Source organism: Cetorhinus maximus, chromosome 4, assembly GCF_964194155.1.
Source record: "Cetorhinus maximus chromosome 4, sCetMax3.hap1.1, whole genome shotgun sequence".
Taxonomy (NCBI): domain Eukaryota; kingdom Metazoa; phylum Chordata; class Chondrichthyes; order Lamniformes; family Cetorhinidae; genus Cetorhinus; species Cetorhinus maximus.
Window position 1 is genome coordinate 132,855,736 of NC_135882.1, and position 27,063 is coordinate 132,882,798.

At 42.3% G+C, this 27,063-nt stretch overlaps 1 protein-coding gene across 8 annotated transcripts in view; it reads right to left on the reverse strand.

Annotated features, from left to right (window-relative positions):
• The window catches only part of LOC144679900 (uncharacterized), a 386,990-nt gene extending 371,927 nt beyond the window's left edge, over positions 1 to 15,063 (reverse strand). For 5 of the 8 annotated variants that reach the window (XM_078540844.1, XM_078540842.1, XM_078540838.1 and 2 more), the window contains exon 1: positions 14,897 to 15,063. The gene's annotated coding sequence lies outside the window, so the exon portion shown is untranslated. Of the gene's footprint in view, positions 1 to 14,410; positions 14,573 to 14,896 lie in introns of those variants that run through there. The other 3 variants (XM_078540843.1, XM_078540840.1, XM_078540837.1) reach the window with 1 other exon arrangement.
• Between the last annotated feature and the right edge of the window lie 12,000 nt (positions 15,064 to 27,063).

Below are 27,063 nucleotides of genomic sequence, written 5' to 3' on the forward strand. Positions count from 1 at the left end.
TAGAATGCACTGCCTGAAAGTGTGGTGGAGGCAGGCATAATCAAGGCATTCAAGACGGCTTTAGATAATTACTTAAATAAAAACAATGTGCAGGGTTATGGGGAAAAGGCAGGAGAATGGCATTGAGTCAATGCTCTGAGAGCCGATGTAGACATGATGGGCTGAAAGGCCTCCTTCTGCACTGTAAAAATTCTGTGATACTGCGATAAACCTACACTTCAAAAAGGGTATCGATACACTAAAGACTCAGAGGACCAAGTGTAAAGCGGATGAACTATGTTGGAATAAATAAATTTAAGTGCTCCAGTCTAGAACATGAGCTAGGAATGGGAAGGCAAGAACTTCAATATATTACTTCATTATATATGATGAACTCAACATTATTTCAAAGTCAGTCAGTCAGGATCAGTGGACACAGGTTTAAATTAATATACAGTAATTTACAGTTCGGGGAGACAGTGGTGTAGTGGTAATGTCGCTGGCTAATGCTCCGGGGACATAGGTTCAAATCCCACCATGACAACTGGTGGAATTTGAATTCAGTTAATAAATGCGGAATATAAAGCTACGAAACTGATCACCGATTGTTGTAAAAACACATCTGGTTCACTTATGTCCTTTAGGGAGGGAAATCTGTCATCCTTACACGCCTCCTGTGACTCCAATGCGGTTGACTCGTAACTGCCCTCTGAAATTACCCAGCAAGATCAGTTCAAGGGCATTTAGGGATGGACAACAAATGCTAGCCTTGCCAGTGACATCCACATCCCAGGAAGAATAAAGAAAAAGAAAGTTAAAAGGATGATAGATGTTTAGAATAGTTTACCATGTAAGGTAGCTGAGACAATAACAATGCAAAATGCAGTTCTATGCTGGGCTAATACAGAACAGCCTTAATTTTCTCATGTTTATCAATATCTCAGCTAAGCAGTAAACAATTAGCAAATTAATTAATCCTTCTGTTCACATTAATCAGTAACAGCTAGGGTACAACAACAGCCATGAAACCTCATGGCATCGGGTCAAACAAGGGCAAGGAAACCTCCTGCTGATTACCACGTACTGACCTCCTTCAGCTGATGAATCAGCGCTCCTCTGTGTTGAACAGCACTTGGAGGGAGCACCGAGGGTGGCAATGGGGCAGAATGTACTCTGGGTGGGGGACTTCAATGTCTATCACCAAGAGTGGCTCAGTAGCACCACTAATGACCGAGCCATAAAGGACATAGCTGCTGGACTGGGTCTGTGGCAAGTGGGAGGGAACCAAAAGGGAAAAACATACTTGACCTCATCCTCACCAACCTAACTGCCGCAAATGCATCAGTCCATGACATTATCGGTAGGAGTGAACACCGCGCAGTCATTGTGGAGATGAAGTCCTGCCTTCACATTGAGTTTACCCTCCATCGTGTTGTGTGGTATTACCATCATGCTAAATGGGAAGGTTTTGAACAGATCTAGCCACTCGATACTGAGCATCCACAAGTCACTGTGGGCTATTAGCAGCAGCAGCAGAATTGTACTCAAACACAATCTTATGGCCTGGCATATCCCCCACTCTACCATTATCAAGCCAGGGGATCAACCCTGGCTCAATAAAGAGTGCAGGCGGGCATGCCAGGAGCAGCACTTGGCATACCTTAAAATAAGGTATCAACCCTGTGAAGCTATAATCATTAGATTATCATTAGATCAGATCTAAGCTCTGCAGCCCTGCCACATCCAGTTGTGAATGGTGGTGGATAATTAAACAACTCACTGGAGGAGGAGGGGACTATTCCACAAATATCCCAATCCTCAATGATGGGGGAGCCCAGCACATCAGTGCAAACGATAAGTGTGGCATCAAGGAGCTACAGCAAAACTAGAGTCAACAGGAATCGGGGGAAAACTCTCTACTGGTTGGAGTCATACCTAGCACAAAGAAAGATGGTTGTGGTTGTCGGAGGTCAGTCATCTCAGCTCCAGGATATCACTGCAGGAGTTCCTCAGGGTAGTGTCCTAGGCCCAACCATCTTCAGCTGCTTCATCAATGACCTTCCTTCCATCATAAGGTCAGAAGTGGGGATGTTCGCTGATGATTGCACAATGTTCAGCACCATTCGCGACTCCTCAGATACTGAAGCAGTCCATGTCCAAATGCAGCAACACCTGAACAATATCCAGGCTTGGGTTGACGAGTGGCAAGTACATTCTCACCACACAAGTGTCAGGCAATGACCATCTCCAACAAGAGAGAATCTAGCCATTGCCCTTGACATTCAATGGCATTACCATCACTGATAACCTGGGGATTACCATTACCAGACACTGAACTGGACTAGCCACACAAACACAGGCTACAAGAGCAGGTCAGAGGCTAGGAATCCTGTGGCAAGTAACTTGCCTCCTGAATCCCTAAAGCCTGTCCACCATACAAGGTCCAAGTCAGGAGTATGATGGAATACTCCCCACTTGCCTGGATGAGTGCAGCTCTCACAGCATTCAAGAAGCTTAACACCATCCAGGACAAAGCAACCCACTTGATTGGCACCACATCCACAAACATTCACCCCCTCCACCTCTGACACACAATAGCAGCAGTGCGTACTATCTACTACATGCACTGCATGAATTCACCAAGGCTCCTTAGACAGCATCTTCCAAACCCACAACCACTACCACCTAAAAGGACAAGGGCAGCAGATCCAGGTGGTGGTATTCCCATGTAAGTTCCCCTCTGAACCACTCATCATCCTGACTTGGAAATACATCACTGTTCCTTTACTGTCACTGAGTCAAAATCCTGGAACTCTCTCCCTAACAGCACTGTGGGCTTACCATGTGGACTGCAGTGGTTCAAAAAGCCAGCTCACCACCACCTTCTAAAGGGGAACTAGGGATGGGCAATAAATGCTGGCCCAGCCAGCAAAGTCCACAGCCCATGAATAAAAAGATAGCTCATCTAGACAACCTTTGGCTAGGAGGGAATAAAAAGTGAGAAGAAAGGGAACATGGGAGGGATAATAAAAGACAGAAGATAGGGTGTTAAAGAAATATAGCAGCCACTCAGCAAAGAACGGCTGTGGGAAAAGGTCCCAATCCATTGGCACTGCCAAAAGGAAAAAAAACAACCTTCACATTTCTGCAAATAGTTAGCACTGTTACGATCCCAGCTGATGTTACCACTGGACAAGTCTGATCTAGGGGGAGACCCAGTGACAGTAAAGGAACAGCGATGTATTTCCAAGTCAGGATGATGAGCAGTGGTATTGTCATTGGACTGGTAATCCAGTGACCCAGGGTAATGCCCTGGGGACCCCGGTTCGAACCCCATCACAGCAGATGGTGGGATTTGAATTTAAAGTCTAATGATGCCCACTAAAGGGAAGGAAATCTGCCATCCTTACCTGGTCTTGCCTACAGGTGACTCCAGACTCTCAGCAATGTGGTTGACTCCTAAATGCCCCCTGAACAAGGGCAATTAGGGCAATAAATTCTGGCCTAGCCAGCAATGCCCACATTCCATGCAGGAATAAAATCAAAGTCCCTAACTTTTATTTTTAAGAAACTGTGGGTTACTGAACACATTCACAAGAGTCTGCTAGTGTAACACTAAGAAAAAGAATGAACTATATTATTACACTAGACAAAAAGACTGGAAAGATCTCAATACAAACCCCAGTAAATGATTAAATCACTATTCCTACTGATACATACAAATTTATAAAGCTAACAATTTACAATATCTCTTATACTCTAATATTCAGGGCAAGTAGGTGGTACATGTGATCTAATAGAAGACCTGTGGTCAGACACACCACACCCCAAAACACGTGATAGATGCCACCAATATAGATTCTACAGATATCTCATTAACTCGGGGTACATTGGCCTTCATCGTGGGAGGATTCGAGTACAGTAGCAGGGATGTCTTGCTGCAATTGTACAGGGCCTTGGTGAGACCACACCTGGAATACTGTGTGCAGTTTTGGTCTGCGGCCATTCTTCAGCTGGCGCATACGCAAAAGACCCGAAGATCGTTAAAAAAAACAGAAATGCACACATGTGGCCATTTTCCAGCCAGCGCATGCACAGAAGGCTCCAAGAACGAAAAAAGCGCGGTCTGTTCATGTGCAGCCAGCGCATGAGCAGAAACCCCCCCAAGGCCTGCTAGGAACTATAGTTCCCACTCTCCGAACGCCAATTCAAACTCAAGGCAAGTTTATTTTCCCTTGGAGGTTTGGCACAACACGCAAACATCTCCAGCTCCTTATTGGATATCCAGTATTCTCTGTTATTACTTCCAGAAAGTACATTTAATATCAGGACAAGAACAAATGATATTGCTTGGGTAGGACAGCTCAGTTAAAACATTTGGAAAAATTACATTTCGTCATGTCTCAGAAACATCTTAAAGTGCATCACATACAGTTGACCTTTTTTTTTAAAAATCAACTGTTCTATTTTAGATAGTCCAGCAAGGAAAGATAGAACTAGAGTTTAATCATTACTCACTTGTAAGCTTTTATTTGCAGATACACACATTACAAACAGGCACTTACAAACCCAAAACTGCAGTTTCAATCTGCTACTATATATACAGGGGCACAAGTGAATCCCCAGTTAATGCCCAGCATTACATTTAGGCAATCAATTAATATACAATTAACACCAACTGCTGTTTTATAAACAAATGGAGTAAGCATTAATCTATGGCAGGATCACAAACAACAGGATGCATGGCTAATTAAAATTAAAAATCTTTAAATAGCAAAATGCAACCTTAACAACAACCTCAACCTCGGAATTCTGCTTAACACCTTATCAAAAGGAAGTCACCGCAAGAATACAGCACATCCTCAGTATCATGCCTAAGTATTAAATTACATTCTGTGCTCACAGCCTGCAGTGAGGATTTAACCTTCCAACTCATTTGCACTGAACCACATGAGGAGCTCTTGGGACAGGTAATCAATAGTGCAGTCAAATAAGCAGTTTTTAACGGAGAGTCTTTAAGTAGGAGAGAGGGCTGGAGAGGCAGAGGAGGTTAGGGAGGGGATTCCAGACCCTGGAGCCTAAGCAGTTGAAGGCATTGCCAGCAGCGGTGGAGTGGCTAAACTCAAAGACGCACTAGAGCTCGGAATTGGAGAAGCACAAAGATCTTGGAGGGTAGAAGGTTAGAAATGGAGAGGCGAGGGGCAAGGCTATGGAGGGATTTTAAAACAAGGATAGAAATTTTAAAAATCAAGGCATTGTCAGACTAGGGTCCAATGTAGACCAGCAAGCAAGAAGTTGATCAGTGAAGGGCACTTGGTGCAAATTAGGATATGTGCAGCAGAGGTTTGGATTTGCAGGGAGTACATGGTGGGAGGCCAGTCAGGAAGCAAATAAAATGGTTGAGTCTAGAGCAGTTCTTTGCAAACTTTTTCCAACTGTGATCCCATTTCGAGGTTTGAAAATTGCTGTCACCCTTCAGTTGGAGCTGTGTGAGGACTTAAAGGGGTCTCGCAGCTGTTAACATTCAGTCCGAGCTCCATAGTAGCCATTGCTGCCTCAGAGCTCACAACCCACAGGGAAACCGTTTTTTTTATTTATTCATTCATGGGATGCGGGTGTCACTGGCTAGGCCAGCATTTATTGCCCACAAGAAAGTGGTTGCGAGCTGCCTTCGTGAACCACTGCAGTCCATGTGGTGTAGGTCCACCCACAGTGCTGTTAGGGAGGGAGTTCCAGGATTTTGACCCAGCGACAGTGATTGAACAGCAATAGATTTCCAAGTCAGGATGGTGAGTGGCTTGGAGAGGAACTTCCAGGTGGTGGTGTTCCCATCTATCTGCTGCCCTTGTCATTCTAGTTCATCATGGTCGTGGGTTTGGAAGGTGCTATCTAAGGAGGCTTGGTGAGTTCCTGCAGCACATAGTGTAGATCATACACACTGCTGCCACTGTGCAGTGATAGTGGAAGGAGTGAATGTTTGTGGATGTGGTGCCAATCAAGCAGGCTTTTTTGTCTTGAATGGTTTCAAGTTTCTTGTGTTGTGGGAGCTGCACTCATCCAGGCAAGTGGGGAGTATTCCATCACACACCTGACTTGTGCCTCGTAGATGGTGGACAGGCTTTGGGGAGTCAGGAGGCGAGTTAATCGCCACAGGATTCCTAGCCTCTGCCTGCTCTTGTAGCCACAGTATTTATATGGCTAGTCCAGTTCAGTTTCTGGTCAATGGTAACCCCCAGGATGTTGATAGTTACAGGTTGACAAGATTTTGACAGGATGTCTGGAGGTAACTGAGGCATGGATGAAGCTTTCAGGAGCAGTTGAGCTGAGGGATATGTAGAGACGGGCAATGTTACGGATGAGGAAGTAGGCAATCTTGATAATGGAACAGATATTGAAGCTCATCAAGAAAATAGAGCACCAAGGTTGCAAATGGTCTAGTTCAGCCTCTGGCGTTGGTCAGGGAAATGAATGGAGTTGGTACCTAACGAATGGAGACTGTGGCTTCAGTTTTCCCAATATTTAGTTGGAAATAATTCCTACTCATTCAATGCCAGATGTTAGACAAGCTACATGATAAATATATTCACAAGGTCATTTAAAAAATAGGAATAGGCCATTCAGCCCATCTGCCCTGATACACCATTCAATAAGATCATGGCTGATCCAACTGTGGCCTTAACTCCACTTTTCTGCCGGCCCCCCATAATCTTCGACTCCCTTGTCAATCAAAAATCTGCTTAACTCATGCTTGAATATATTCAATGACCCAGCCTCCACTGCCCTCTGAGGAAGAGAATTACAAAGACCAGTGATTCTCAGAGAAGCAATTCCTCATCTCTGTCTTAAATGGGAGACTCCTTACTTTTAAACTGTGCCCCCTAGTTCTAGATTCCCCCCTGAGGGGCATCCTGTCAGCATCTACCCTATCAAATCCCCTCAGAATCTTCTGTTTCAATATGTTCCCCTCCCATTTTTCTAAACTCTGATGTGTACAGGCCCAGCATACTCAACCTTTCCTCATAAGGCAACCCCCTTATCCCAGAAATTAGCCTGGTGAACCTTCTCTGAACTGCTTCCAGTGCAAGTATATTTCACCTTAAAGTAAGGAGAACAAAACAGTACTCCAGGTGTGGTCACACCATTGCCCTGTACAACTGGAGCAAGACTTCCCTACTTTACTCTATCCCCTTTGCAATAAAGGTCAATACACTATTTGTCTTCCCAATTACTTGCTGTACTTGCATACAAACTCCTTGTGATTCATGTGTGAGAACACCCAGATCCCTTTATATCACAGCATTCTGCAGTCTAGCTCTATTTAAATAATATTCTGGTTTTCTATTCTTCCAGCCAAAGTGGACCACCTCACATTTTCCCACATTATATTCTATCTGCCAAATCTTTGTCACTCACTTAACCTACCTTTGCAGACTTTGTATCCTCCTCACAACTTGCTTTCCTACCAATTTTTCTATCAGCAGCAAACTTGGCTAGAATTCAGTTGGTCCCTTCATCCAAGTCATTAATATAGATCAGAAATAGTTGAGGCCCAGCACTGATCTGTCACATCCCATTGGTTACAGTTTACCAATGTGAAAACCATCCTCCATTTAGCCCAACTCTGTTTCCTGGTGGTTAGCTAATCTTCTATCTATACTAATACATCACCCCCAATACCATGAGCTCTTATCTTGTGCATTAACCTTTTATGTGGCACCTTATAGAATACTGTTTGGAGATTCAAATACACTACATCCACTGGTTCCCCTTTATGCACCCTGCTTCTTACTCCTCAAAGAACTTGAATAAATGTGTCAAATACAAATTTCCCTTTCACAAAACCATGTTCACTCTGCCTGATTGTACCATGATTTTCTAAATGTCCTGCTACTACTTCCTTAATAATGGATTCTAGCATTTTCCCAATGACAGAGGCTGGACTAACTGGCCTATAATTTCCTGCTTTCTGTCTCCCTCCTTTCTTGAATAAAGGTGTTACATTAGCACTTTTCCAATCTGCTGGGACCTTTCCAGGATCTAGGAAATTTTAGAAGATTACAACCAATGCATCAACTATTTCCGCAGCCATTTTCTTTAAGGCCCTGGGGTGCAGGCAATCAGGTCTAAAGGGCTTCAGCTTTTAGTCCCATAAATCAGAGACAGTGCAAGCTGGATGTTATTGGAGTACATGTGGAACCTGACATGTTTTTGGATGATGTCACATAGGGGCAACATTTAGATAAGAAATAAGAAATAGAAGAGGATCAAGAAAAAACCCTAGAGGGACCAGAAATATTGGTGCAACAACAGGAAGATAAGCCATTGTAGGTGATTGTCTAGCTATGACTGGATAGAGAGGAATGAAATCCATTTTGGCTCACAAAAATGTAACACATTTAAAAATTAATTAAACTAGCATCTACCACTTTTAGTGGGAGAGCTTTCCTTGCTTCTACCCCCTTATGTGATGAAGTGTGTCCAAACATCTCCTGAATGGCTTGGTTCAGATTTTAAGGTTATGGGACCTTGTCCTAGATTCTTCCACTAGCAGAAAATGTTTCTATCCTCCCTCAACAATTCAGTTCAAAATTTTAAACACCTCAACCAAATCAACCCTTAAACTTCTGAATTCCCTGGAATATAGAAGGTTATGTAATCTCTCCTAGTAATTTAAAGCTTTGATCCCGATAACATTCTGGTGCATCTGAGGAACTCTCCAAGACTAATATATTCTAAAGCGTGGTACGAACAAATGCCCACAGTACTCCAGGTGTGGACTAAACAGGGTCTGATACAGTTGTAGCAAGAATTCTTCCCCTTTATCTTTTAGCCCTCTAGATATAATGGTTAATGTTCCACTGAATGAGTGGCTCAAAGGCTGGTGTGGGAGAAGTGGGTTCTGGTTTGTGGGGTACAGGCACCAGTATTGGGGAAAGTGGGATCTGTACCATTGGGACAGTCTACACCTGAACCGGGGCTGGTGTCCTCACAAGCCACCTAACTAGGGAAGTTGAGAGGGGGTTTTAAACTGAATAGTAGGGGCAAGGGATCAAATTTGAGAAGATGTGGTCAACCAAAGAGTAGAGACAAGGCAAGAGAGACAGGTATTAATCTGGGAAATGATAAACAGGCTGTGACAGGAAGGGACAGAGAATACAATTCTAAGAGTAAAATTAGCAAATAAAGCTAGACGCTACAAAAATAATAAAAGGACAAAGCCAAAGGCTCCGTATCTAAACGCGTACAGCATTCGAAACAAAATAATCGATTGAACTGATCGTACTTACTTATTTCTGTTAGTACTATCTGATGGCCATTACAGACACATGGCCACAGGGTGACATAGATTGGGAGCTGAATATTGAAGGGTACATGACATTTAGGAAGGACAGGAAATTAGAAAAAGGTGGCGGGGTGACACTGTTAAATGATGGTATTAGCACATTACAGAGGGATGACCAAAGTTCAGGAAACCAGGATGAAGAAATGGTTTGGGTTGAGATAAGGACTGATGAAGGCAAAAAGTCACTTGGAGTGGTGTTCAGGCCTCCTAATTGTAACCACACAGTAAGACACAGCATAAAAGAGATAATGGGAGCTTGCCAGAAAGGTGCAGCAATAATTTTAACCCAAATACAGACTGGAAAAATCAGACGTGCAACGGTAGCATAAATGGGGAATTTACAGGATGTCTTTGGAATAGTTTCTTAGAACAACAGCCAACCAGAGAACAGGCTATACCAGACCTGGTATTGAGCAACAAGATAGGATTAACTGATAACCTCCTAGTGAAGGCACCCGAGGTAGCAGCAATCATCATATGAATGAATTTTACATTCATTTTGAGGGAGAAACGAGTGCCTTAAATCAGGGAAATTATGAGGGCATGAAAACAGAGCTAGCTAAAGTGAACTGGCAAATGAGGTTAAGGGATATGATGTCAATAGAAGTTCAGTGGCAGACATTTAAAGAGATATTTCAGAATACACAGAATACATACATTCCAATGAGAAAGAAAAATTCCAAGGGAAGGGCTCACCACCCGTGGTCAACTGAAAAAGTTAAAGGCAGTATCAAACTTAAAGAAAAAGCATATAATTACGCTAAGACCAGTGGCAGGTCAGAAGATTGGAAAGAATGTAAAGAACAGTGAGGAATGACGAACAGATTAATAAGGAGGGAAAATTTAGAGTATGGAAGCTAGCCAGTAACAAAGGTGGATAGTAAGAGTTTCTATAGATATTTAAATAAGAAAAGAGTTAACAAAGTGAGTGTTGGTCCTATAGAGAGTGCGTCTGCAGAACTGATAATGGGAAGTAGGGAGATGGCAGTATTTTGCTTGTCTTCACTATAGAGGACACAAGTAACATCCCGGAAATAGCTTTAAATCAGGAAATGGAAGGGAGGGAGGAACTCGGGAACATTACAATCACCAAGGAAGTGGTATTGAGCAAATTGTTGGGGCTGCGGGCTGACAAATACCCAGGTCCAGATGGACTTCATCCTAAGTTCTTGAAAGAAGAAGTGGCTAGTGAGATGCACTGGTTTTAATTTTCCAAAATCCCTAGATTCGGAGAAGGTTCCATTACATTGAAAAATAGCAAATATAACTCTTATTCAAAATGGGAGACAGAAAGCAGGAAACTACAGGCCAGTTAACCTAACATCTGTCATAGGGAAAATGTTAGCAGCCATTATTAAAGATATTACAGCAGAGAATTTAGAAAAATTCAAGACAATCAGGCAGACTCAACATGGTTTTGCATAAGGCAAATAATGTTTAACCAATTTATTGGAGTTCTTTGAAGGAGTCACATGTGCTGTGGAAAAGGGGAAACTGGTGGATGTGCTGTACTTAGATTTCCAGAAGGCATTTGCTAAGGTGCCACATCAAAGGTTACTGCAGAAAATAAAAGCTCATGGTGTAGGGGGTAACAAATTGGCATGGATAGAAGATTGGCTAGCTAACAAGAAGAGAATTGGCATAAATGGGTCTTTTCTGGTTGGCAGGATGTGATGAGTGGTGTGCCAGTGATTAATGCTGGGGTCTCAACTCCTTGCAATTTATATAAATGACTTGAATGAAGGGGCTGAAAGAATGATCACTAAATTTTCTGACAATACAAAGATAGGTAGGAAAGTAAATTGTGAAGAGGATGCAAGGAGGCTACAAAATGACATAGATAGGTTAAGTGAGTGGACAAAGATCTGGCAAATGGACTATAATGTGGGCAAATGTGAAATTGTTCGTTTTGACAGGAAGAACAAAAAAGATTATCTAAATGGTGAGAGATTGCAGAGCTCAGATTCAGAGGGATCTGGGTGTCCTAGTGCATGAATCACAAAAGGTTAGTATGTAGGTACAGCAGGTAATTAGGAAAGCAAATAGAATGTATAATTTATTGGGAGGGGGATTGATTACAAAATTAGGGATGTTATGCTTCAGTTGTACAGGGCATTGGTGAGACCACATCTGGGGTAGTGTGTCCAGTACTGGTCTCCTTATTTAAAGAAAGATGTACATGTGTTAGCAGTTCAGAGAAGGTCTACTAGACTAATACCAGAAATGAGAGGGTTGTCTTATGAGGAAAGGCTGGACAGGTTAGGCTTGTATCCATAGAAACATAGAAAATAGGATCAGAAGTAGGCCATTCAGCCCTTCGAGCCTGCTCCGCCATTCATTATGATCATGGCTGATCATCCAACTCAATAGCCTGCTCCCGCTTTCTCCCCATATCCTTTGATCCCTTTCACCCCAAGAGCTATATCTAACTCCTTTTTGAAAACTGGAATTTAGAAGAGTAAGAGGTGACTTAATTGAAGCCTTTAAGATCCTGAGGGGACTTCACAGGGTGGATATGGAGATGTGTTTCCTCTTGTGGGAGAATCTAGAACTAGGGGTTACTGTTTAAAAATAAGGGGTTGCTCATTTAAGACAGAGATGAGGAGAAATTTTCTCTCTCAGGCTTGAGTCTCTTTGGAACTCTCTTCCTCAAAAGGCGATGGAAGCAGAGTCTTTAAATTTTTTTTTAAGGCAGAGCTAGATAGATTCTTGGTTAACAAAGGGGTGAAAGGTTATCGGAGGTAGGCAGGAAAGTGGGGTTGAGGTTACATTCAGATCAGCTATGATCTTATTGAATGGCGAAGCAGGATCAAGGGGATGAGTGGCCTACTCCTGTTCCTAATTCCTATGAGAATTTTTGAACCTGACCACCAAAGTGATCCATGAAACTGACCCCAAATGAATGACCTCACATTTACCTGCAGTGAAATCCATTCACCAGTTTTGCCTACTCACTCAATCTGTCAATATTTCTTGTAATTTTATACTCCCATCCATACTTTTTTCTTCATTGATCACCTCTCATCTGCAAATTTGGAATATTTGGTTCTGTGTTATCAAAGTCATTAGTAAATATAATTAATAGTATATTGGGCCCCAGAAGGGGTGCTATTAAAAATGGCTCCTGCTTTTGATGGTCACTAGTGACTTCTGCTGAAAAGTGCACCTGTGAACAGCAGGCAAAGAGAAGTGGAGAGTCAAGAGGTGATTCTTTCTATTTAGGCTCACATGAGCAATAACCATCTGGGTAGAGTCTGAAGGAGATACTGATGCCTGTAGAACCATACGCCAACCTGCACAGGTATACAGACTGGATGGATGGGTGGGTGCAGAGCTCAATTATGCATGTCTCTCTCTCCAATGCAAGAGAAATTTATTTTATCCAGGGAGTGATTAGAATCTGGAACTTGCTACTATATGGGCTAGTCGAAGCAAATAGCATAAATTAATTGAAGGGGAAGCTAGATAAGTACAGCAGGGTGAAAGAAGTGAAAGGTTATCTTGAAAGGATTAGATGAAGTAAATGGAAAGTGCCTCATGTGATCCATAGATCAGTTGGGCCAAATGGCCAGTTTCTGTGCTGTAAATTCTTGTGAAATGAACTATAGCCGAGAAGCAACGGTCAGTACTCCAGTTTATTGTGACAGTGAAGAGGTGTCCAGCTCCAAATAGGTTTAGCAAGTAAGTGTCTTTACAAGTGATCCCGTGCATAACTACATATCAATACATACAAAATAAAGTATAGTCATTCTACAGAATTATACACATTTCACAGCTTGATATGCACTCTATACACATTTTAAATATTTAGTTTGCCTGGGGTACTCTTAAATTGGACAGATACTGTAATTAGATTATATAATCCAGTTGCAGCAAAGTCTTTACAAAATGCAGCCACCCTAGGATATTGCATGGCATTAGCAAAGTTTTAAGATCCTCAAAACCAAGGTTTTTCCACCTTTCATGCTCTTTACACAGGTTTCCCACAACAAGGCAGAACACCACAACACTTGGGATAATACGGCTATGAACAATTTTAGGAAAGCAAAACCTCTTCAGAGCAATGCAGCTGAGTGCCATTTTAAATGAGCTTGGTCATGTACTTTGAAGAGTTACTACCAACAGTAGAGTAGTAACTTTTCACATGCTGCAAACACCCTAACCCCATCCTCAGTGTGAAGATTGTTTGGCAGGACACAACACACCATTATGTAAATTCACACTTGGAAGCTGCTAATTAAGAAAACCACAAGTCTCAACTAGACCTGTAGGGTGATGCCAAGCCAGGTGAGGCAAATCCTTTACAAAAGTAAAACAAACTCCGAATCACAAGACGTAAATTAAGTCTCGTCCAGTCACCTTGCATGTCAGTTCCCATTAGCTGGATGCAGAGCAGAACCAGGGAACCAATTCCCTGCACCCTGCAAACTGAATATGGACAGGAGGCCAATTTCAAAACAGCAATGGAAATATACAATTTACTTATTCACTGTAGAAAGTTAAAACTTCATGAGAAGAAAAAAGTTAATCTGTCATACATACAACCTAAACAAAGATAAAACAATGGCCGATCACTTTAACCTCTGCTTATTCATCATCTCCCAACAGCAATAGGGAGCTTGTCTTAAACTATTCTCACCTCCATCCCTTTTCAAAACAAAACTCTTAGTGTATCATTTAACCATCGCCTCTTTACTCCATAACGTTTAATCCATTGAATTGGTACACTTGATTACACAGTCTATGGTGAATGGCCTCGCCCCACGCTTCGTGCTGCCACACCCATTCTAACTGGTTTCCCACATCTCCAAAGTCACAACAAAGAATAAAACACATACATCGCAATGGAAATAAAAATGCTAGCATACAAAAGTAACCCAGTTACAAAATGCCTTATATTATACTTTAGAAAAAGCTAAATCTGCATTGCACCAGACATCAGTTCACAAGTTAATTTAAATACAAATGTTAAAAAACAATTACACAATTTGACAGGTTCAATCACAACAAAACACACCCGTGTAATGCCCCAAGCAATACATTTAATAGAAATTAAGAGCAAATTATTTTAATTGTTTTTTCTTTTACCTGTATTTGGTACAAGTTCCTGTATTTTTTAATACTGCAGTGGCTCCTCAAAAGGAGAGGGTTTTTATGGCTATATATTGGGCTACAGAGATTAATTCTCAAACACACAGGAGTAAAACCAAAGAGACAAGTCAATGCTGCAAAGTTAGTCAGCCCACTGAAAGGGGGAGGGGCAATTACAACCAAACCTGATAAACCGTCGCGGCGTGCGTACGCTACTTTCTCCCGCCTCCTCGGCGCTTGAACGACAGGCGGGACAGCCAATCGGTGCTTGGAGCGCCCATGTGGGGCGCGAGCTTCCCATCCAATTGACGTCATCACGTCAAACTTCCGCTAACAAGTTGCGTTGACAGGAAAGGCACCGCCCCGAATAACTGATGATTTTTTCCCCTCCATTTACCCGCCCCAGCCCAACCACCTCCCTTTAAAGTGGCGGAATTTGAATATATATTTTAACTTCAAGTTATCACATGAAATTCGACTTACGTTTTGCTGATTGGAAATCTTGCTACGGTAATTTTTAAATTTTTTTTGGTTTCCCCAACTTTATTTTAATTTCTCTCCCCCTGTCGTTTTCAAGCTTGGGAATTCAATCTGTGCGACCGCTAAAGGTCCTCTTCTCAACCTAATGTGATGACGCAAGGTTTGATTGCCAGGACCTCTGACCAATTGCTTGCTGCGTCAGGGTTTGGTGACGCCGGATTGTGATGTGGGGCGGCCAATTGCGTCGAGAGGTTTGTGCTGAGCAGCGGGAGGGGCGGGACTTCGGGCTACAGCAGCAAACTAGGCTGAGAAAGAGGGAGGGAGGCGTCGATCAAACTGATGTTCAAACTATTTTCAGCCCACCCACATAAGGGAGACTCAATCTTGTTACCTAGTGTTAACATAAGTTAATTTTTTGGTGTGCTCATCAGTATCTTTTTATTTAAGGCATTTTTAAATCAAAATTTCCTTCCTGGCAACTTACTTATATCCCACAAATTGACAACTCTGGTACAAAGTTGTGTTTCACTTACCCCTCTCCCCTTTAGTGTAAACTCCGACTTACTCTAATGCAACCCTAAAGGATCAGCCTTTGCTTCCATGTGTGATGGAAGTCAAAGGAGTAATATAAATGCAAGTTATATTGTGGCAGCGAAGGGAAGTTGAGTGAGGCCATAGCTTCAAAGTAAAAGAAAGATTTTGATAATTTGGTAAGATGTCAGTTTAGTTCATTGGACTCTGGATCCTAAGGTAATACATTCTATCCCCACCAGAGTCTTCAGCATGCAATCTAGGGTAATACTTAAATGAAAAATAACGAATGAGTGCTGCACTGTCAGAAGCACTCTTTTCCTGTGCTGTTTATGACTATAAAATAACTACTAGAAGAGCAGTTGAAATCTAGTACAAAAGCAAAATACTGTGAATGCAAAATTGAAATGAAAACAGGAAATGCTGGAAGTACTCAGCAGGTCAGGCAGCATCTGTGAAGAAAGGAACAATTACTGTTTCAGGTCAATAACCTTTCATTAGAGCAGATGCTGCCTGACCTGCTGAGCAGTTCCATATTTTCTGGTTTTATTTATAGGTGAGTTCTAGTCTCATGGTCATCATTTAATTACTGGCACAAAATGATTGTGGTATTTGGCCAGAGAGAGAGACAAGCCCCTGTTGCAAGAGCCAGGGATGTACTGGATGGAGCTGGAGAAGATTGGATGTTGCCAGAGATGGACATTCAAATGCCATGGATTTATATCCAACCATGAATTTAAAAATCACACTCTTCCCTGATTAATTAGGTGTGCATAGAACTGTTCCACTTTATTTCACCCTCCTTAGAATGGAGCATCTCCTGCAACAGGTGATTTCCAAGTGGCAGCATGTGGAGGAGGCCAAAAGAACAATCCTTGTGGGAGTCCATGGGCAACAATGTAGGTGACGAGAAGAGAAATGTTTATTGGAGCTGCCACCTTATACAGAGGGACTCTGTTTCCTGCAGGGGGACTTTAATTGCCTAAATATCAATTGGGATGGTGTTAAAGGGTAAGTAGGTGGAGGAATTTATGAAAAATGTTCAGAACTTCCTTGACCATCATGTTTCTGGTCCAATTAGAAAGAATACTGGTGCTGGGGAATGAGGTGGGGGAACACTTGGGTAAGAGTGATCATCTTATCAGGTTTGGACTAGCAATGCAGAATAGCAAGGAGCAAACTGAGTCTAAATTGAAAAAGGGCTAATTTCATTGGATGGGAAGAGATGTACCATAGTGAAATGGAACCAAAAATATACAGGAAAACTGTAACTGGAACAGTGAGTGATCTTTCATTAGGAGATGCTTCAGGTACAGATTAGGTACATTCCAACAAGGGCAAAAGGGAGGGAAACCAAAGCCAGAGCTTCTTACCTGATGAGGGAGGTAGAGAATATGATGAAACAAAAAAAAATGGTGAATGATGCATGGCAGATGAATTCTTCAAGCGAGAACCAGGTCAAATATAATGGGTTGAGAGGGGAAGTGAAGAGGAAAATGAGACTGGTAAAGAGAGAATATGAGAATAGAATGGCGGTCAACATAAAAGGGAACCCAAAAAATCTTCCACTGACATGAATAATAAGAGGTGCAGTGAGCCTTATTGGGGACAAAAAGGATTTTCCGGTCCCCAGCCAGCAGGTTTGCAGGCAAAGGAGCCTGTAAAATTCCCCAGGTGGCCTTGCTGCCTCCTTCCCACCTGCCCCTGACCTCTCTGCAATTTTACAGGGTTGGGGGGGGGGGGTGTGGGTGAGACCCAGGGTGGCCTGCTCATCCTCACACCAGTCGATACCCTTAAGTGGCGATTTACTGGACACTTCCTGCCCGGTGACAATTTTTCTGCTGACAGGATAAGTTCAGATACGGGGAGGAAACCCTGTTGATCACCTTGCTTAAGCCTCAGGCAGAAAAGCGGAGCTGCCTCCATCACTGGAGCCCTTTCACTCCCCCAACCCTCACACTTCCCAAGGTCTGGCCCCCATTTACTTCCTCCCACCCCTCCCCCAGTCTTTCCTTTAAGACCACCACCTCCATCTCCCAACCATCCCTGGGCTGCCCCTCCTGTCACTGCTGCGAAACCCTGCACCTACTTGGTCCTGTGTGCTCTGGCACTTAGACTTGTGGGACTGCTTGTAGAGGCCAGTGCTCCGGGTGGAGCTGCTGGGACAATAGAGCTGCTAGCCAAACAGAATAGCTAGTCACTCTGAGGCAGGACTTCCTTCCAAGTGAGGGGCAGAAATTGCCTCCAGCTAATTAATGCTCCTTGGAGAGTTAAATGGCTGCAGGGCAGCTGGCATCAGCAGAGGTTCACCTTGTATCAACTGTTCAAGTGATGGGATGGGAAATTCTGCCCAATGAGTACTTTGTATCAGAATTTATGAAGGAAGGGAAAGCTGACAAATTACCAGTAAAAGCGTTGATGGTAGAGGTAAAGGGTGGGGTGAAAATTGAGTGGTACAAAGTAGTGGAAAGCCTGGCTATGCTTAGACTGGATAAGTCGGATGGTTTGCACTCAGGTTGCTAAAGGATGTGGAAATGGAGATAGCAAAATGGCTTTCCATATCTTCTTGTCTTCCCTAGTTACGGAGATGGAGGGGTGGGGTACAGGGACGGGGTGGGTATTCCACTGTTGGAGACAAACAATTAAGTCTAATCACTTGGACATGGGATGCTGACTAGGAGAATTTCCCAAATATGAACCAATCAGTTACCTTTGCAATACACTGGCAATTACCTCATTTGGATCCCCTGGGCAGTTGGAGATAGGTGGTCACATGACAAGTCAACCCTTGTATGTTTAAGCGTCTGTTTCTCTAGAGAATTGAGGACAAGCAGCTGAGACGCTGAGAGAGAAGACCCGAATGGAGTCCCTCCTTCCTTTGTCTCTCTCCAACCAACCTTGCAAGCTTCAAACCCTGTTTGCTGACCGTAACAATCCAGGGACACCCCTGCTGCAGACAGAGGCTTAAAAGAATTTATCCCAGCACTACCATCTCCAGAAGAACAACCAATTGGACCTTTAAGTTGGAAGCATCAGGACCACCGAAGGACAGTCAGTTGCAAGACTACAGAATTCAGCCTGAAACCAACCATGTCCCCAAACTACAGACTGTATATACCTTTCACTTTTTATGACCAACTTATCCTTCCCCACTCTGTAATCTGTGTGTGTGAGAGAGTGAATGAGTCAGTGTGTATTTTATTATTTTACTTAGCTTTATTATACTTAAACGATTTAATGTCTTTCTTTGTTAAACTCAAGAAAATCTGTCCAATTGGTTCTTTTATGATCACGGCGTGTAAACTGTTAAGTGCTCAACTTAGTTGGCAAGTATATCCTTTGCAGTCAAATGAGGAGAGGAAAGAGAGGAGAACCAAAGATCCTTCCTCACCTGATCATAACGTTATTCATAAAAGGGTGTAAGGACATTCCTAAGGCAGAACTTTACGGCCCCCTTTCGGAAGGGGACAGGGCTGTAAAATGCAGTGGGCTGTTATAAATCCCATTGACGACAATGTCCTAAAATTCTGCCCCTAGTAACCACAGGTCGATTACTTTAACATCAGTGGGTAAGATTTTAGAAACAATAATCAGGAAAAAATCAACAGGTACGCGGAGAGGTTTGAGTTAATTAAGAATAGTCAGCATGGATTTGTCAAAGACAGGTTGTGCTTGACGAATTTAATTGAATTTTTTGAATTAGCAGAGAAGGATGATGAAGGGAAGGCAATTGATGTTATCTATATGAATTTTAAGAAAGCGTTTCACAAAGTGCCACATAAAAAGGCTGGTTAACAAAATTGTGGCTCATTGAATAGGAGGGTCTGTGCTAGCTTGGATAAAAAGTTGGCTTAAGGACAGAAAACAGCAAGTCGTGGTAAATGGTTATTTTTCAGACTGGAGGTCTGTAAGGTTGCCCAAGAGTCGGTGCTAGGACCGTGCTATTTTTGATGTACATATTTGGATTTTGGAATACAGAGTAAAATTTCAAAATTTGCTGATTTTTAAAAAATTCATTCATGGGATGTGGGCTTCGCTGGCTGGGCCAGCATTTATTGCCCATCCCTAGTTGCCCTTGGGAATGTGGTGGTGAGCTGCCTTCTTGAACTGCTGCAGTCCAAGTGGTGTAGGTACCATGATACTAAAACTTGGAGGATTGGCAAACAGCGCAAATGATACAAATCGACTGCAACAGGACAAAGGTAGGCTAGCATTATGGGGAGAAAAGTAGCAATTGGAATTTAATGCAGGGAAGTGTGAGGTGATGCATTTTAGCAGAAGGAGTAGGGAGAGGTAATATAGACTGGCACCATTCTAAAGAGTGTTCAGGGACAGAGGGGCCTCGGGGTATATGTGTTTAGATTTTTGATGACCACATATTGAGAGAGTGCTTAGTAAAGTATATGAGATCTTGGGCTTCATAGAGATATTGAGTACAAAAGCAGGGAAGTTATGCAGAACCTTTATAAAGCTCTGGTTAGGCCCCAACTGGAGTATTGCATCCAGTTCTGCTCGCTTACTTTAGAAAAGTTATGAGATTATTTACCAGAATGGTTCCAGGAATGGGGGATTTTAGCAACAAGGTTAGGTTGGAGAAGCTGGAGATGTTCTCCTTGGAGTGAAGGAGATTGAGGGGAGACATAATAGAAGTGTACAAGATTATGTCAAGTTTGGATAAGATAGATGAAAAATTGTTCCCATTAGCTAATGGTACAAGGACTAGGGGACAGAGATGTAAGATTTTGGGCAAGAGATGCAGGGAGGATGTGAGGAAGAACTATTTTATGCAGCAGTGGTAATGCCCTTCAGTGAGCTGACATACAATCTATCGTTACCCCTGGCCTAAATGCAGCCCAGTGCTTTTTATGGGCAGGACGTATCTGGGTAATTTTCCACATTGTCGGGTAGATGCCAGTGTTGTAGCTGTACTGGAACAGCTTGTCTAGGGGCCCAGCTAGTTCTGGCGCACAAGTCTCAGTTACTCTTGGTGATGGACTTTGATAGCACATGATGCGGTTAGCCTACTCCTCTTAAAGGGAGCCTGCCCCTCTTAAAAGGGAATGCACTCATTAGAAGGGTATTGCTGTTGACAGCCTGTAAGTAGGAGCTGCAAAAAGGATCCTTTGCAGTCAGCAGGAACATGTCCATACTTTACGCCTTTTTCAACTGAACAAAAGCTTAAGGAACAGTCATTTCCTTGTTCATTCCCCAGGGCAATGCCTTGACCAATCAGAGTTGACCTGCCCGGTTTGAATTTGAACAAGGCTGGGCAGTTAACTGTTCTATGCTGCATTTTCCATGGCAGCGCCTCCACCAATCAGCACTCTCTGCTCATGCAATATAAATTGTTGTTACATTGAACCATAAAAAAGTTATGGTGCAGAAAGAGGCCCTTCAGCCTATCATGTCTGCACCAGCCAAAAAGAGAAAGAAACTAGCCGCTCATTTTAATCCCACTTTCCAGCACCTGATCCATAGCCTTGCAGGTTACAGCACTTCAGATGCAGACCCAGGTACTTTTTGATAAGTTGAGCAGTTCAGCCTCAATCACCAATTTAGGCAGTGAATTCCAGATGCCCACCACCCTCTGGGTGAGAAATCTTTTCCTCATGTCCCCTCTAATCCTCCTATCAATCACCTTAAATCTATGCCCTCTCGTAATTGACTCCTCAGCTAGGGGAAACAAGTCTTTCCTGTCTACCCTATCCAGGCCCCTCATAATTTTGTACATGTCTATTAAGTCACCCTCCTCTGTTCTAAGGAAAACAACCCTAGCCTATCCAATCTCTCCTCAAAGCTGCAATTTTCAAGCCCTGGCAACTTCTTGTAAATCTCCTCTGCGCTCCCTCCAGAGCAATTATATCCTTCCTGTAATGTGCTGACCAGAACTATACACAAAATTCCAGCTGTGGCCTAACCAGTATTATACAGCTCCATCATTACATCCCTGCTTTTGTATTCAATACCTCACCCTACAAAGGAAAGCATTCCACATGCTTTCTTGAGCACCTTGTCCATCTGTCATGCTACTTTCAAGGACCTGTAGATATGCACTCCAAGATTTCGCACTTCCTCAACCCCTCTATAACTTCCCATTTACTGAGCACTCCCTTGCTTTGTTTGCCCTTCCCAAACGCATTACCCCTCACTTTTCCGGATTGAATTCTATTTGCCACTTCTCTGCCCATGTTCTGTACTATCAAATGACTATTGATAAATATAAATTGTTCTTGTTAAGCTACAATTGACATAAAAGGTCAAATCCTGAATTTCAATATATTAAAATTCATCTCATTCAACTATTGAGTATCCTTAGAAGATTGCTTATAAATGGTTTCCTACTCAACAGACAATCTTTTGTACATAAATTCAATTTGTAATCATGCGGATGAAACACAAGTTTAGGATCAATAAAGTGATATTCTTCTGTCAATGGGTGTTCAAATTTTAATTGGAATTCTAAATAAGATATTGGAGGCAAAATCCTTGAATCCTACAAGAAACAGTTGAATATTGTGATTGGAGGCTTGTAAAGATCTTCTTGATGGACAAGGATTTAAGGATCTCTCATCTGTGTCCATCTTGTGAAGTAAGTAGTAGACTGATCACTTCATACAAGATGAATGAGATCAGGGATGTAATGCCAAATCACATGTATAAATCAACCAGTTGACTACTTTTTAGATTGTCACACTGGTAATAAATCGCAGGAAATCTCTGGTGGTGAAATAAATAAATGTTTGTTGATTTGGATTGAAAACAGACATGGTGAAGGAGAAAAAACTATTTAATTTGACCCCCAAAGAAAAGCATGTTCCCTAATGCGCAATTTGCACTTTGTAACAATTCCACTTCTGATCACTATCCTGTGGCTCTAGCTGGAACATGTTTGTGGTGTATGTAGGTATCAGAAGAACACAATCAGGCTCATGTGATGCCAACCAGATTCATCCACTGACATTGTGTAGATTTTCACATGAACAATGGCCTCTTTGGCAAAGTACTGTAGGGCTGTCAATGTAATCATGGAGCCAGATCACAACATGAGTCATTGTGTTGGAGTGTGGGAAGAAAATTGGAAAATATAGTAGCATTACATTCCATCAAAGGAATGAATGAAAAGGGAAATCAAAACAGTTAGACACTGTGAAAATACTGCCAATTTGTTTCACATTTTTTAGTAAATCACTTGTTTTAAGTTTTAACTCTTGTTCAGAATCCTTAAGAACTACAGAAGGAATTATACACTTTTTTGGAGGAATTATTTGGGAGCCTCTATTCCTGGAACAGCAGAAAACAATGTTCCACAAGCCACTTGAGATGCATGTGGCACAGACCTATCATTATGGGATCATGTTGTGCACAATAAATAGTAATTGCATTTGTTCACATTGCATTTGTTCACTAATTAATTGTATGTGCTGTGTTTTATGGGGAAGGTTAGCTTAGCTGGTTAGATGGCTAGAGTGTGATGCAGAATAATGCCAACAGCATGGGTTCAATCTCCATACTAGCTGAGGACATTGGGTCTGCCTCCTTGCCTTGCCCCATAGTGATACCTTGGTATAAGCCATGATTAACAACCCTCTAGCAACAAGGATGTAATATGAAGAGAGCAATGTGCTTTCTAATGTGATAAAGCTAAAAATAGCTTTTTGTTAATGATGTGAAGAAAAGGATGACTATCACCTGACTTTTTTTTCAGATTGTGCTCTCTTCCCATAAAGCGCAAATGCCAGGCCACCTCCAGCACCTGCTCCATTGCCTGCTCTGTATACCTGAGTGCACACAGTGAAAGTCAGCGAGCTACTTACCATGGAAAATATCACAGCCGCATGCAATCAACGTTGGCATCATGTGTGTTTTCCAGCAGGGTTCACCAAATAGTGAGCAAGATGAGAATGCTGGCTATTGTTTCCTTTCCACACTGGCTCATGCCACAAAGTCCATTTGTAGTTTCTTGGTTGCAATCGGTCAACTCAGCATGACTAACAATCAAATCGGGCAACCTTCTGCTCTGTATCACTCTAAACAGGGCACTTGCCAAATAAGCCTCCAGTGAAGCATTCTGTTTCTTTTTAAAATGAAAACTTGAAGGAAATAATTGATTTGCAGTACCTGGCACACTCAGTAACTTTGACATTGCTCACTGCACTGTGTTAGTCCAATAATGGAACTTTAATATTTCATGGCACAATGTTTCTTTTTAAATTAATATAATTAAAATTAAATAAAGTCATAGGCAGGATAAGATGTATTATCAAAACAGTTTTACACAAAAATAGTGTACAACACACAAAGGCATTTTGTGCCAGTGCTAGTTGTTTTAAAACAATTTTTCTAGGGTGGAGATGTATTCTAGAGTTCAGCTTCCTTTTCAGAATTTTTTTGATTTGTGTCCAACTTAATTACTTTGTATGGATCTCAAACAGACTAAAAATTTTTGGAAGACTTCTAGTTTATAACGTAACTATTCCAGAGATCGTAAAAACCTTAAAATCTCCTAGAAGTTTTAGCAAATCCTGTCCAACCTGTGGGATGACATTCATCTAATTGAGAGAGATAAGTCTGTCTTTGCAGAAAGGGTAAATAGGGCAGAGGGAAAAATTCACACTAAGTCAAAAAGTGTGAGGACAAAGATCAACAGAACACATGGACCGAGTGAGAACAGTTACAAAATGCACAGAGCTTAAGAAATAGAACAAGTGAGTTAGAAGCATAAATTCAGCTTCATGTGTATGATGTGGTGATAATTCTATAGATCAGGCTATAAATTGAGTGATTATTCCAGGCTATGGGATCTTTAAAAGGAAGGGAAATTAGGAAAGCAGGAGAAATATTGACATGAGACACAAGTACAGGAATTGAAAAGAAGAATTTCAGTAAGGGTGATCCGGCCATGAAAGCAATAATTGAAGAGTTTTCCCCTAATTTCTATTGACTTCAATTTTGCTTGGACACCTGATACCACACATGGTCAAATGGTGCCTTGATGTCAAGAGTAGTCACTCTCACCTCTGGAATCCAACTCATGCCCATGTTTGGACCAAGGCTGTGATGAGGTCTGGAGCAGAGTGGTCTTTGCAGCTAGTTCTGAAGCAAAGTCTTCAGTACTACAGCCATGGTGTTGTTAGAATCCAAAGTCTTCACTGTATCCAATGTCTTTAGCCATTTATTGATATCAGCTAGAGTGAATCACGTTATCTGAATATTGGCATCTTTGATACTGGGGACCTTGGGGGAAAGCTGAGATGAATCACCCACTTGGCACTTCTGGCTGATAGTTGCAAATGCGCCACCCTTGTCTTTTGCACTGACATGCAAGGCTCCCCCTCATTGAGGATGTAATGTTTGTGTAGTCTTCTCATCCCATTAGTTATTTAATTGTCCACCGTCATTTACAACTGGATGTGGCTGGACTGCAGAGCTTTGATCTGATCCGTTGGTTGTGGGTTCATTTTGCTCTGTCTATAATATGCTGCTTCCACTGTTTAGCATGTATTGTAGCTTCACCAGGTTGGCACCTCATTTTTAAATGTTGTTTAAGCAGCACCAGGCATACCTAAAAATGAGATGCCAACCTGGCGAAGCTACAACATTGCTCCCAAAATCTCCCGTTATAGCCACATTGTTTTGCTATTTGCTTCCCTAATCTTCCCTACTTTCATACATAAGTAGGAAGGTTATGCTCCACTTTTACAGGGCATTGGTGAGACCACATCTGGGGTACTGTGTACAGTATTAGGCACCTTATTTAAAGAGGGATGTAAATGCATTGGAAACAGTTCAGAGAAGGTTTACTAGACTAATAACAGGAATGGGCGGGTTATCTTATGAGAAAAGGTTGGCCAAGCTAGGCTTGCAACCACTGGGGTTTAGAAGAGTAAAGATTGAAGCCTTTAAGATCCTAAGGGGTCTTGACAGGGTGGATCTGGAAAGGATGTTTCCTCTTGTGGGAGAATCTAGAACTAGGGGGCCGCTGTTTAAAAATAAGGGGTTGCCTATTTAAGACAGATGAGGAGAAATTTTTCCCTCAGAGGATCTTGAGTCTTTCCCTCAAAAGGTGGTGGAAGCAGAGTCTTTGAATATTTTTAAGACAGAGGTGGATAGATTCTTGTTAAGCATGTGGGGGGTGAAGGTTATCTGGGCAAAGCGGGAATGTAGAGTTGGGGGTTACAATCAAATCAGTCATGATGTTATTGAATGGCAGAGCAGACTCGGGCGGCCGAGTGGCCTACTCCTGCTCCTAATTCATATGTTCGCATTCAAAGGGGGCAGAGTTTAATTTTGCAAACTGCCCCCCCCCCCCTCTTTCAAATGTGCTGGGGGTATTTTGAGCTTTGGCATTGAGTTTCAGCAAGCTCTTTGACAGCAGTTGCCAAGACAGCTGAACCTAATCTTACTTTCAACTCACAACTATAGAGTGATTTGCAAACTTTTCTGCATTTGGAGTTGGGTTTGGGAATGTTTCCTGCAAAACTAACACGCTTCTGAGACGCTCAGAATATTAACACACTCCCACGGACTCCCTGTCTAAATTCAGAAAGACAGTGTCAGCACCTAAAATAAAACAATGCTATCACTGCATAAAATATTTATTAGTATGGAACACAGAAATAACATGCTGATGAGTCAATGCATGCAGCAGAGAACAAAAATCTGATGACAGACAGAAAAGAAATTGATAGCCACCCATATACCCTGGATTCTTTCAAAGCCACTAAAGATACAGGAACCTCAATTTGAAAACTGTGGCCTAAAAGTATTTTCTAAAAGCACCGTCAGCAAAATAAGTGGTATAGGTTTAGCGATTCCATTAGAATTGCTCAATCCTCACCCTGACAATTTTCTCCAACTTATTTTACAGCTGGGTTTTTTCCAGGCGGGACTTGTCCCGGGAGAGAACAGAAAATTTGGAGAGCCAGCCAGAAGTCCGTTTACTTTCAGCACCACCAGAAAATCCCAGTCACGGGCAGGGCCAGAAAATCCCGGCCTATCTCTCAATGTTGCATTCTATTACAGACTGACAGGACAGGCAGAGTCTTTGAATATTTTTAAGACAGAGGTAGATAGATTCTTGTTAAGCGAGTGGGGGGTGAAGGTTATCAGGGCAAGGCGGGAATGTGGAGTTGGGGGTTACAATCAGATCAGCCATGATGTTATTGAATGGCGGAGCAGGCTCGGGCGGCCAAGTGGCCTACTCCTGCTCCTAATTCATATGTTCGTATTCAAAGGAAAGGCGAGTAACCAACTTGAGGACTCTGCCAACTCCGGTCTGTAACTGATTACTAATTATTAGATTGTGCCTCCAGGTTGCCATTCCTCAACTTTATGTTCACGTTAATGGCCTGGGTAAGATTAGGTATGCGTTATAGGGAAAATAGCCAGGTGTAATCAGTGTCTCTTCCTTTGCGAGGTTGTTGGTGTCTCACTGAGAGGTCTGGAGATTTGTATAGTTGAACATAAACCATTTATTGGTAACCCACAGCATTATACAAGTACAGCGCTGCATGGGTGCTGTTTCTTTGTTGGCTACTTCCAGACTCTCCAACTTTACTCACTCTACCATTATGTGATTCTGCACATCATACCATGGGCTGTACTGTTCTCTGATCCCATATTAACCCTTGCTCTGCCAA